The 13,559-nt window shown below is 37.8% G+C and overlaps 1 protein-coding gene across 6 annotated transcripts in view; it reads right to left on the reverse strand.

The window, feature by feature from the left end:
- CDK14 (cyclin dependent kinase 14) overlaps positions 1 to 13,559 on the reverse strand; it is a 309,078-nt gene that overhangs the window by 129,108 nt on the left and 166,411 nt on the right. The gene's annotated exons all lie outside the window — the stretch shown is intronic.

Here is a 13,559-nt window from a genome sequence, read left to right on the forward strand (position 1 = left end):
AATTATAAGGAAACTCCCATACAAATGATGTCACAGATGAGATTTGGCTTTTTAGGGAATCCTAAGGAAATCTTCCACAGCTTACACTGCAAACCCCAGCTTGCTTATTCAAGTTTATGTTTGAAAGCTGTAGATACACTTACACATTACCATTCAAATAAATATTAATATTGTACAAATACACCAGAAAATGGTATGTGAAAAATTCTTCTCTCTCGACAAATGTGTATTGGCAGTGTACCAATTTCAGAAATCATTTCAGTGAAATCTGTGGCCTACTGAAGATATACTATTTACAATAATTGTCTTTTAAGCTTGTCATTTAAAATAATTCACATTACTACATAACCATAATCTACCTCATGTAAAAGAGAGATCATCATATGCTAAAAGCAGCAGTAGAGAGCACACTTTTCTAACAATGTTTCTCCTACAGAAGACTCTCTCCTCCAGAAAATGGAAAAAGATTTTCAGGGCTAGAGGTGACTGTTCCAATCAAAGGCCTGCAAATGCCTTTTCAAATTACCGGCTCCTAGCTACTGCCTTGAGACCATCCGCTCCCTTGCTGGGAACACTGGACGTGCACAAGTAATGGAAATCAGGAGAATGCACTACGGGGTGCTTTTTTGTGTCTTCTTGAACTACTGATTTTCCTTTCACAAAACAAATGAAATTACTAAATGTTTTATACCTTACAGAAGCAAGGAAGCAAAGTCATACACTCAGAAAGAAATAAGCAACATGAGAATTCTAAAAAGAGTGCAGATGAGGAGTGGTTTGTCCCTTTATTCTTAATACACTGGAAAGGCTATTTAAGAACAGTTAGTCTCAGTGAATATATCTCCATAGTAATGATGGCAAATCTTGCCAGCAGATTGCATTATCAGCTGATTATAGCGGTTAGACCACTGTAGAGGAATAATTTTAATTGTATGCCATGATTTCTTCTTTAAAAAATTACATTCGAAACAAGAAAACCCATTTTTTAAAATGCTCAGACCTCCACTTCTTTTACAGTTGTGCACCGGGCCACCAGCTTGATGAGTAAGTTGGCTCACAAATACAGCCCAGGACTGGCCAGGTACAGCCCCAAAGAGGTTGCATCACATGCTCCCCAGTGCCTCTGCCTCTAGATTAATGTTTTTGCCAGTGAACAGTTCTTATTCCTAGCACACAGAACCATTAACAAGCCTGAGTTTCTGAGCATCTATATTCCATGTGACTAAACTGAAACACTATTTCCTGAATTTGTGGGTATGGACCTAGTATTATTAAGCAACATAAAAATTATGAAAGAATTTGAGAATTCTGGTTGGTGAATGACTCCATCCTTCTTTGCCTGTCGAAGCCTTCCCTGTTAGTCTTGTCTGAGGAAGACTGAATTTGGTTGCAAACAACTTCCTCTCTAATCTTCTACGCTAGCTCTCATAAGAGAAGAGACACAAGCGAGCAGGGGAAAGGCATTTTGAAGAAGTCAGCAACATCATATGTTTTGGGGAAAACTGTCAAAAACTTTAGACCTTGTGGGATGAAAAATGAACTCAGATTTCCATGACACAAAGCTGATGATCCACACATTCCAGAAATCTCCCATGTACAGAGGAATCAGTACTACCCAGCTTGCCATACCAGAAGTCACACTGCAAATAATACAATATCCATGCTTGCTGGCCAGTTTCTGCCACTTTGATGGTCAGGATGGAGCTTTGCAAGCGTTATAGTCAGCCCAAGCACACCTTTCCTCCTCTTCTGTGACTATTCAGCATGGAACAAATCCTCTCATCCTGCTGAGAATGCCATCCATGCTGTTTCCTCAGCATACTGCTTGCTTCTAGATCTACTCCACCTGTAATCCATTCCAGGTTAGGTAAAATCTATCTGATTTTCAAAGAATGGCCCTTTTGACTTAATCCCAGCCTATTGGGCAACAAAATGTTTTTCTTTAATACATTCTTCACTCCCAAAACACAATGAAAGTCTCATCTGAGGTTCACTGTTGCATCTGGTTTCTTGGTTATAGGAGGATCATCATTGGAATGGAGAAACTTATAAACTAAAACCTTCATTTGTAAAAGCAAGTTGAGGCCATACATTTGCATCAGACATCATCACCAGCTTTAAGAGGTGTGCTGGTTTATGGGGAGGCTTATGGGTACAGGCCATATGTTTTCAGTCGTGGCCAGTTGGTTTCCTTGTTGGGCACATACACTTCTTTGGAAACTAAATGTCCCAGTGGAAAGCAGGAGTGAACACTCACAAAAACTAAAATTTGGAGGGGGAAAATTTGGCACAGTTCCACTGTTCAGTCAGTCACTACCCCTGTGCAGGACTCAAAGGACCTGAATTAGACAAATGCCTTGGAGGAGCTGCTTTCTTTCAGGGAGGGAGCAACCTTTACTTTTTCTGAATAACGGTCTGTATAAAGAAGGCATTTGCAATTTTAAACACTTTCACTCAAAGACTAAAAATTGATGCAAATGTCTTTCATCACACTTGAGACATGAAAAAAATACTCTTATCTTTCAGATATATTTACAGTATAAAAAGAATGCTATGAAAATATATATGTGAAACACCAATGTGAAACTGCATTTCTTGTTTTGATGCTTGAGATGCAAATAGATGACAGTTACCAGGGTTTTTTCAGATATCCTTCTGCAAGAAAATTTGCTACATATTTTATACCCCTTTTCACATATAAATATGCTTACTCATGCAAAATTTATTTAACCACATCCTTCAACCGAAAAAAACCTGAAGGGTAGGATTAATTAGCACAGCATGTTCGATCACTTTCTTTAAGGGTTCCCTGTCTGTTTCCATGGTTACACTACAGGAAGAGCGACAATCTCATTTTAAAAAGACAGAGCTTACAGGGGATCATCAAAACTTCAAACCTTAATGGCCAGTGTACATAAAAGCAAAAAGGTAAATGGAGGATCACCAGGTGAGTACCCAAGATTTACATATTGCTGCTTGAGCACTTTTTTGCCTGGAAAAGTGGAGGAAGGACCTCCTGACAAGCAGTGAACTCCCCTCCGCTTCCTGTGTCACCTGAAAGATAAAAGATCAACACATATCCTGCTGTTGCAGCCTATTTTGAGAGAAGGAATTCAAGCATAAGGCCCACTTATTAAAATTAGGGTCGTATCAGACCCACTGGGGAACTTACATATAATTACAGGAAGGACAGACACTGTTCCATGTTCTCCAGGCACTGTGACCATTATTTATCCAAAATGAAAGAAGAAACTGTTCTGATGCATTACCAAGTGCAAGGCCTGCACAACATCATCTATCTGCACTGTGACACAAACCACAACTTTATTTTAACTCATGCATTAAGCAACAGCTCAGGATATCCTGTAAAGCCCTGTATTTAAATCAGAGAGTGAATGATCTATGCTTATGTCTTTAACACAGAAAATCTCCTGCTGTCTCTTACTCTGAACTTTAAAAAAAAAAAAAAAGAATATATTTTCTTCCTTGGTAAACCCAATTGCCTCTACTTCATCTGACTTTATCTTAGACTCAGAGGATGTATCTGATTTTATCTAGGATCAATTATTGACAAAACACACTGCACTGATTTATCATCACTGTAATTTTTAAATTGTATTTGGCTTTTACAAGAGGCTGTAGCTATATCCAGACTCAAGACCTATCTAATACACACACCTTTGACTACATGAGCACAAATATTAATATTTGATATCTCTCTGGATGCAGGATAGCTTTCTAGTCAAGTTGATATGACAACCAGGAAGCCTTTGTTCACAGCAAATATGATTCTGCAAATGAGAAAACCAGTCTCATCTGCAAAAACAAGGGCTTACCAAGCATGTGCATGGTTTCCCTTTCTATTTTAACTTAAATGTGTTGAGAAGTTTATTATTTTGATTTAGATATATTTAAAGTGGCTCTAGCAAGCATACAGAAAATTGCTGCTTTCCCTTGATTCATATTCTTTATGTGCTTCCTTTTTAGCTTCCTGTTTTGCTTATTTAATAATTACCTAGAGTTTGAGGTAAATGGCTTATCAAACCATAACTATGACCCAGTAACGATATTAGAATTTTGCTAATGTAGTCTATTGTAGATCACGAACTGTCCACTTATTTACTCAGCTACTTGTTTTCCAACAGAAGCACATTTATTCAGTGAATACCTGAATGACAACAAACTGAAGTAAAATGGGTGGAAACAGTGACAGTGCTTCAAAGAAGCAGTCAGGGCTCTAACCCAGAAGCCAGTTCTTGGCAATCAAAAGTGTCCTGCAGCCCTTAGGTCTCTCTGCAGTTTGCCTGAACGCATGTCTCCAACATGCAGTTTTACTAGAGCACCTGAGTTAAATTCCTCTCAAATAAGATAAATTAACTACAATATCCTATGTCCTGGTCCTAATATAGCCATTATGTTATGGTAGTGCTGTTCATTTATAAAAGTTACTCACTCACTAACAGGGAGAGTCTAATGAGGATCCAAAATTAGAATTTCCAACATCCACTAATGGCTAGTCTTCCACACTGCAGTACAGAAGTCAGTTCCCAAGAGAGAGAGAACAGTAAGGCAAAAGGCATGCCTGCCTCTCAGTCTGTCTGGTTTTTCCAGCTATTATCAGTTGTTCTATTAAAAGAATATTTTTCATCACAGATCTTATCTCATATATGACTGCAGACCATCACTTACAGTAACACAGGTGATAATTATTCTAGTCTGTGAATGGGACTCAATTGTCAATTCACAAACATAAGTTACAGAATGGGGAGATGTAGAAATACTTTTTCTGCTACCAGAAAGAACAACTCTAGCACTCATGAAAAGTGTTTTTCCAACAAGTCCAGTAATATTTTTCATCATCACCTCTTTCCTCTGCCACCTGTGCCATACAAAGGATCATAGGGAATAGAAAAGAGGGATACAAGAAAGAGCTCAGCTACTGATTGCATATTATAAGACCACATTGGTTAATTTGACTGAAAGGCATCCTAGTCACAACACTGTCTCTTTCCTTGCTTTAAAATCCTTATAAAGAATTTCTGATACATTTTTAAAAAAGCAAACTGATGTTGAACATGTACCATGACCCCCAACTTATTTCATCGTCCGTAAGCAGAAAGGAACACACTAAAAACTGGGAACTAAGCAAAAACTGGTATGGAAATGTAAAAGAAATATACACTCCACTTTTGACACCAGGAATATTTATCTATTCCCATGGCCTTCTTGGTCAGGATGAATATGTTCAAACTGCTTTATGCTAGACTGGAAGTAGAAAAATAACAGTGCGGGCAGAAAAAAAAAAAAAAGGAAAACAAACTGTACATTGTGAACATTCACACAGATGCAAAAGCTAACAGAACTTTCTGCACAACAGAAAAGACCTGGATTCATTATGGACATGATATACATGCCCGCAACAGCCTTAACAGATGATTTATCTAAATCCTGCTTTCAGATTCTGGATTTTTAGCTAACAATTTCTTGTTTCACAAAAAATCTGGAAGAAGGTGATGCCTTTGACTCTTAAAAACATCCCAGTAGGAACACACAACTTTGCTAATAAGGCTGTAAGTGAAAATGTCAGAATTACTCATTCCACAGTGAAGTTATTAGGCAAGGAGTTAACAATGACTGAGCAGATGGTTTTAAATTGGGAAGATCTGCAGAGTGCAGGGAAGTTCTAGAAAGGACAAACAGGCAGAAAATAATTTGTCACTGAAAATGAGAGCTAATGCATCTTAGGATATTTTAATATTCCTTGAGAAAAAAAGAGAAAACTGGGAAACATCCAAGAATGAATGAGCCCAATCAGTACTGGACAATTACTTGACTAATAATAATAATTTATATGTGGAATTTTAAGACCTAAGCAATGAACTTGCTGAAGGCAAGAAAGGTATTGCGGTATAGATATTTCACTGCCATTGAGATTTTCCCCTAAAAAAATCAAAGGAACACAGAGAAAGAAAAAAAAGTGATGCAGAAGAAAAGTGTTGTATAGAGACAAATTGAGAGCTATGGATGTCCAATTTGGTGAGGTATCATCAAGCACTGACACAGAAGTTACCAACTTACTGCAGGTTATTGTGTAAGAAGCTAACAATTTACAATGATCCCTACCTGAACAACTAAAAGCAGGACTGCAAGAGTCATTTCTGGATGACTCCATCTGGGGTTCATGTAAAAATGAACGAACCCTTGTCAGCTGGTACCTTGACAACTTATCATTTAATAAAAGTGCAGTAAGTACTTGATCCATTGCATGAGATAGGTTAAATACAATATACCAGTAAATTAAAAAATATGCTTTCTCTATGTTCTTCAGGACTAATCTTTCTTAGAAAATCATCATGTAGACAAACTGCCACCCACTCCCTTTGGGTGCAAAGAGGACTGAACACATACCAGATCCAAGTCAATAGTATATGGGGCATCAGTACCATTTAAATCCTTCTGGTTTTGTGATGTATTAAATTTGACAGCTGAAGAACTATTTAATGAGCACAGTTTGGTGCTACTGTAGTGATTCACAGTCACCCAAATAGAAACATGAAAGCTAACTTTCACCAGCAGTCTTATAGTTCAAACATCTAATCCCTGTTATTTACACTCAGGTGATTTTGTTTCTTAACTGATCACACAACACTGATGCACATACTGCCCTCTCCACCTCTTGAAGGGTTCCACAATTCAGTGCAGTGAATCTGTGCAGTGCTGGAAGAAAGGCAACAACAGTAGCGTGGCCACTGGGATGTTACTCAGTGGAGTGGTTTAGCCCAGGGGGATACTACAGTTTTGCTGATCCATCATTTCCCATCTAGAGGTAAAATATTTTGAGAACTTTGATTAAAAGAATACCTTAAGTTATGGTCAGCTACTAAAAGCCTAATCAAGTAACTGCAAATTTGCAGTTTAACAAGAACAGGACTATATGGAGAAGCAAGTATTTGAATTACACTAACATTTACAGACAAACAGTACTTTTGAAAAGTAGATCTAACAACTATTTTATTTATAAGTCCAACAACACTGCCATTTGACATGACCTCCCAGGAGTGGAATTTGCGAATTTGATAAACTGTCTTCACATGGGTACTGAAACCATCAATCCTTACAAGGCCTGACTTATGTATAAATGGCACAACTCTACAGCTAGCAGCCCCTGTACTGCACAGCCAATGCAAGTGGGTTTGAGGTGCCTCCTTTTCCAGCTTCAGTGTCATCTGAGCACACATTTCTACACTGCAGAATGCAGCTGTGTTTGTTCCACCATCCAGCCTCGCTTACGAACCATGGCTGCCCTGCCTGGCACAAACAGTTCTCTAATGATCGCTTCTGCCAGCACCCAAGCCAGACTATTTATAGATAAGACAAATATTCAGTTGATTTTTGTCATTGCTACAATTTTATACTCCACAGAGTAAGTACTTCCTTTGTGGGTAAAACACTGGCTTGGAGTTCTGCCGAAGAACTCCAGTATGTTTTGCATATGCTATCACATTAGTACAGACATTCACATACCAGGTAACGCCCAAAGCATCTAAAACCACATCTGACTGCACTGGGTTAAGTAAGAGAAAAATTATCTGAAAACAGGCAGTGGTGTAAAACTAACAAAACTAAAAAAAAAAAAAATCTCAATTATATAAAAGCTTTTTGAAATACATTGAAGAACAAAATAAATACAGGAAACTTAAAGATTTCACTAATTTTAAAAATTGTTTTCACTTTGCTTTCAAGAGAGAAGCCATTAAGAAAACCTGTATAAGTACTGTTGCTTCTGTAAAGCAATATTATAAAGCAACATCTAAACCCAGAAATCTCTGGAGTATCAGATTCACCTGTTCAATTGAATTGCTCCTCAAAACTCATTTAATGTATACGTCATCTTAAATTAGCTGAATCACAAATCTTATAAGAAAAGTTTAACGTGAGAGACATTCCAATATGCTTAGGTCTAAATGATTATTTGATTTTGCATCAGTAATCAGGCATCTATATTCCTGCAGAGCCACCTAATCAGTTCTTAATACAATTTTGTCAAAGAAAAAAAAGAAACGAAAGCAGACAATTTCATTTTTTAGAAAGTTACATTAGAAGGGCATTAAGGTTGTGCCTTAACAGTATGACTTTGGAAATATGTAGTTAAAAAGCAAATGCTCCCAATGTAGCATCTTTCTCTAAAGTGATAATGAACACTAAAATACCACTGCCAGAATGGCAAAACTAGAGCTATACATCCAAATCTAGTCAGTTATGCACAGATGTAAGCCTACCAAGTCAGTAAAACTGCAGAACCTTCCATTCCAACAACTAACACAAGTGAAAATTCGTTATTGTATTGGGTCTGGCTGAGCTGGAGTTCATTTCCCCATAGCAGCCCTCACAGTGCTGTGCTTTGCATTGGTTGATAACATGCTGATGTTTTGGCTACTGCTGAGCACAGCATCAGCACTGTGACATTCCTTCCTCAGTCGAGGGCAAGATCCTGGGAGGGGACACATGTAGGCCAGCTGACCCAAACTGACCAAAGGGATATTCCAGACCACATGACATCGGCTCAGACATAAAAGTTAAGGCAAAGAGCAGGAAGGAGGGCATTCCTTGTCTCCAATGGCTGCCTGCTGAGGAACTGTTGTGTGTGCTGAAGCCCTGCTGCTTAGGAGTTGCCGTCCATTGATGCTGATGGGAAGTAGAGAATAAACTGTGTTATCTCTTGTTTTGCTTTTGGGCACAAGTCTGTGTCTGGCTTCTGCTTTAATAAACTGCCTTATCCGTACCCATGAATTGTTTTCCATCTTACTCTCACCCCTGTCCAGCTGGGAAGGGGAGTGATAGAGAGGCTGGATTGGCACCTGATGTCCAGTCAAGGTCAACCCACCAGTTAGTAATGAAACCACACCATTCTTTTCTCTATTCTTTCATTTAACTTAAAGACAATGGATGTACTTCTGAATGCAATGCTCAATAAAAACTACTTGTAGATTGGAAGCAAAGGATCCCTAATAGTATTATGACCACCAACAAAATACTACTCTCATACTACTATTGAAACATTCCATTTTTTATGAATTATTTACTTAAATTATTTCAAGTTTGTATGTATGAGCAAATTGAAAGTACATGTAAGCATGTCTCATTTAGTTTCACATTCTGCAACCTGTGTAGCAAAGCTGGGGATCATCCTGCGCACTGTAAGACAGAATGGGCAAAATTTCAAGAAGTTAACATTAGGCATTTGTGTTTGTGAAGCACATTTCAGTGATCTCCTGCCTTTTTTCTTATTCCTCTCCTTCCTCCACCCATGCCTTTGTTTGTTTGTTTGTTTGTTATTTAGTTAGTTTTTTTCTAAGGTAAACAGTGTGGAACCAAATTTCCAGTGACTTGAAGAGTACAGAACTAACTTAAAACAATTGCAATGAAATATCCTTAAAAGCAAATATAGTCACAAAATCAAATAAACTTGATGTCCAAGTGACTTAAAATTTGCTGCAATAAGAAGGATATGACTATGTTCATGGCTGTGGGTGGGAATGAAAGAGATTACATCTGAAAATCTTCTTCTACCCTATCTCAAATGACCACCAAAAAAAATTGCTGTATGATCTGACATACTATAAGCCATAAAAACCAAAGGTGGTAAAAGCTGAACTGACCTCAGAGAAGAGCTTGAGGATCTTCAACAAAGCAAAAATCTTACCAGTAATTCTCTCTACCACCTAACTGAAGTTACTCAGCACCATTTTCTCCCTGTGCAAAGCATTTGTTAATGTTCCCACATCACCCAGACAAAAAGCTGCTGATTCCTGATCTCCCACTTATAAGTTTGTTAACTTTGGGTCTTTCAAATTATAAGAATGAGAGGTCAAGCAAAGTTTAGTTATTTGTAACATACATAAGGGTAGCTACCTGGAGTTATCATTTACCTGTATAGCTTTTGGAAATGGAAATCACTGGAGAAGTGTTAAGTATTGCTAAGGCAAGCACTGCCTGATCTCTTCTGGCTATCATCAAGGCCAATTGATGCAGGGGCAACTTTCATCCTAATGCAGGTAGACCTGCAGGCATGATTTTCATTTAAAGCAGAACAAATGGTGCATCTGTGAATATATTAGTACAACCAGTACTGTATCTTTCAGAGGAATGAAAAAATTAATGCATAAATTATTAAAAATTACCTAGATAAAAAGTGACTGTGTTACAGAAAGGTAAGGTTTTAAACTGTCTGGGGCAAAACAAATGATGTTATAAATTACAGAGCCATCACTTCTTTAAAATGCAATCTCAATTACGGTATTATTTCAGATGGTGTTAAATGGCACATTTCTCTTAATGAACTGCCAGTTCTGCTCACATTAATCTTTTTCTTTGCATATCAATATTTTTGTTCTGACTGATGATAAATTCTTTCTTTAATCCACACCTTTTTCAGTTAACCTTTAATATCTGCATAGCTGATTATTTCCTGTAAAATAAATATGCATAACTATTAACACACTAATTACATTCAAATTGTTTTAAAATTTGGCATAATTTTCTCACTAGATAATACAGTATGTTTTCTTAAATAAGGAAACATTAAACAAAATCATCATCAGACCAAGAAAACAAAGATGGAGAGTACTATGGGAGCTACCTGGATGACCATATTCAAAAGCTTTACCATGAGTAGTACTTTTTCCTGTAGTACATTTTCTCTGCAACTGCTGTATAAGAAACAAGTAAACAAGCTTCAGAACAATAGAATTTTAAAGAAAGTTTAATATTTTAAATACAGGGTATTTCATCAATATAAATCAAAAGGGTATGGACTAAGGCTATGATAGAAGCAAGATACGTAGGAAGAAAAAAATTCTCATATAAAACTGATAGAACACCAGCATAACTGAACAAGGTTTTTTTCTTCCAATTAAAACAATGTTTGTTTTAAATACATCTACAGACTCATTTGGATGGATGGATCTCTCCTGTACAGACAGCAGATCACAGTTCTTCCTGTCCTTTGTGCAATTGTCACATAAGAGCCTGGTTGACACTTAGGTGGGGAATACAAGAAAAAAAAATCCTGATTCTCATAACAACACAGTCAGCACTAACCCAGATGCAATACAGATGACATCTAAATCTCATGTTCTTCTTAAGTACAAAACTCTGAAACAGATTTTTCATTACCGTTGTTTTAATGGTGTCATAACCAACTTCTTTTATTACCCCTAATGGATGATTAAGATGCTTTCCTCCTATTTAAAGGCTCAATATAACTCTAACTTGTAACAGTGGAAAACTGGATGGAATCCTAAGTAATCTGAGATGCATTTAACAGGGGACACATTTAGTGAATCACACCAACTTCCAGCTCCTTCATGCTTTCTAAAAAAAAAAAAAAATAATTTTCAGTCAATAATCCTACACAGTGCTTCTCAGTGTGAAGAACTTTAGTTACAGTATCTACTTTAGTAATAGCAGAAAAGACTGGTATGGTAAGTTTAAAGAATTTTGATTTCAACTGTTAAAAAGCAATCAGTGAAGAGCAATATGGACAAAAATTCAGTATGTGGCTCTGCTTCGTATTTACTACTAGCAGAGAGAAGATGAAGTGTTAACTGAAATCAGAACCTCACCGTTTTTGCAAATTGCTGTATCCAGATAGTTAATGTGTCAAATTTACTCTTTCTCCATAGACTGTGAAACCAAACTTCTGTCCACAAGTTATTCTTCCTGTACTGACTCTCACAATGGTAATTTTTTTATTTAGATTTAACTGATACCTCAATAAAACCATCAGATCTCTGAAGCAATTTAGATGGAGATCCTTGATGGGAACGACAAACCAAATAGATATGAGCAGGCATGAGTATCTGAAGCAGCACTAGATCACACATTCTCTTACATCTTCACCTCTAAAACAATTCTTTTGCCTAAATGCCAGAAATCAGATCTACCCCTTTGCACTGCTGTTGTTTGAAAATTTCTGTCACTTACACATCTCCTCTCCCCTTTTTACCACAGATCTGGGCATGATAAGAGAAGGTCACAAGCAGAGCACATGGAGTCCTTGTTCATGGGAGGGAAGGGGAAGGAGGCAGTTTTAGCTACTCCCTGACAGCAACCAGCTATACCATTAAAAACAGAGAAAGAAGGTTGGGGGGTGGGGAGAAAAAGCCTGTCTTTGGGTCCACAGTACCCACAGCTTTCGCAGCCTATAACTTTAATCTTCCCTCTAGGAGAAAAGATTTGAAGGTCCTAGATTCAAATAAGTAGCTGATAGCTGCCTATCAGCTCTGCTCCTAAGTTCTGGCCTCACTTTCCCTGGATCTAGGGAGCAACATGGATAGCAAGGGGTTTTTTTAATGACTCAGTAATAAGCATTCAAAGCTACACCAGGACAAATACAGAGTCTGTTCTGCTGCTCCAGACCTCCAGCTCAACCACCACCATGAACAGCTTTATAAGCTCCCACCTTAATTACAGAAAGAACTGTGTTTTATAAAGACCTTCAAGCTGACTCAGGTTTGGGCTGTTTGGGTTTCACTTTCCAGGTTCCCACTTCCTGTTTTTTCAACTTACAACATTGTCATTGAAGTAATCTTTATTTCTTGATATTTAATACAAATAGAGTCTGCAGAGAAGCCCATCACTGTCCTTCCTGGGGGTACAAGAACCAATGAACAGATTTTAAAGACTGTTATCAGAGGGGAGAGGTCTGTTAACCAATGTTTGGGGTCAACTGGTTCTCTTTACCAGCAGCAGCCTCTGATAACAAATACCCAGACAGCTGCCACCATTTCCTTGGTCCCTGCAGAAGGGCTGCTGTGGACCAGGTGCCTCAGGGGTCACCCAGGCTGCTCCTAAAGCTCACTCCAAATGCCAGGTGGCTGCAGTCTCACCACATGCTTTTTCTCAGGCTCACTTGGAGCCAGGCTACCAGAGGGAGCCAGCCTACATAACTAGAGATGCTCTCAGAGGAGTTTTGAAAACAATTTCGTCAAGCTTTCCTGACAATATATATCAGCTCTTCAGGCACTGTGGCAACTCCTTATATCAGCATCTTCAAGAACTGATACTCTGTGGAGCACTTACACAGGAAACACATAGTAGTTATCCATGCAGGCAATCTTTTATGCTATCCAACCTTTCATATGAATTTTATACAGTACATTATAAAGAAATTCCTTACAGGATTCTTACTGAAAAAAAAAAAAGAACATTTTTTTTCAAATTGTCAACATAGCTTTAATAATTTTAACAGTAAACTATATGCAGCAATAACCTTCTCCCTCATGACATACCCCTGACATGCTCCCTGTAGAAAAATCTATATGGAAATACATGGAAACATTCTCTCTCATACTCAGCTGCAGTTTTAATCTGCAACTCCATTGAGTATAATTCCCTTTATTATAATCCTCAAGTCTCCTTGCTCCTTCTATCTATTATTAATCACCCTATGTATCTAGGAGGATGCATGGTTGAATCACACTTACTTCATTCTTTCTTTTACTACATCACAGGGCTTTATATTAACAAAACTCCAAAAGCTTAAGTCAGGGCTTCCA

This window comes from Myiozetetes cayanensis, unplaced genomic scaffold (genome assembly GCF_022539395.1).
Source record: "Myiozetetes cayanensis isolate MyiCay16 unplaced genomic scaffold, myiCay2020 scf1, whole genome shotgun sequence".
Classification (NCBI taxonomy): Eukaryota; Metazoa; Chordata; class Aves; order Passeriformes; family Tyrannidae; genus Myiozetetes; species Myiozetetes cayanensis.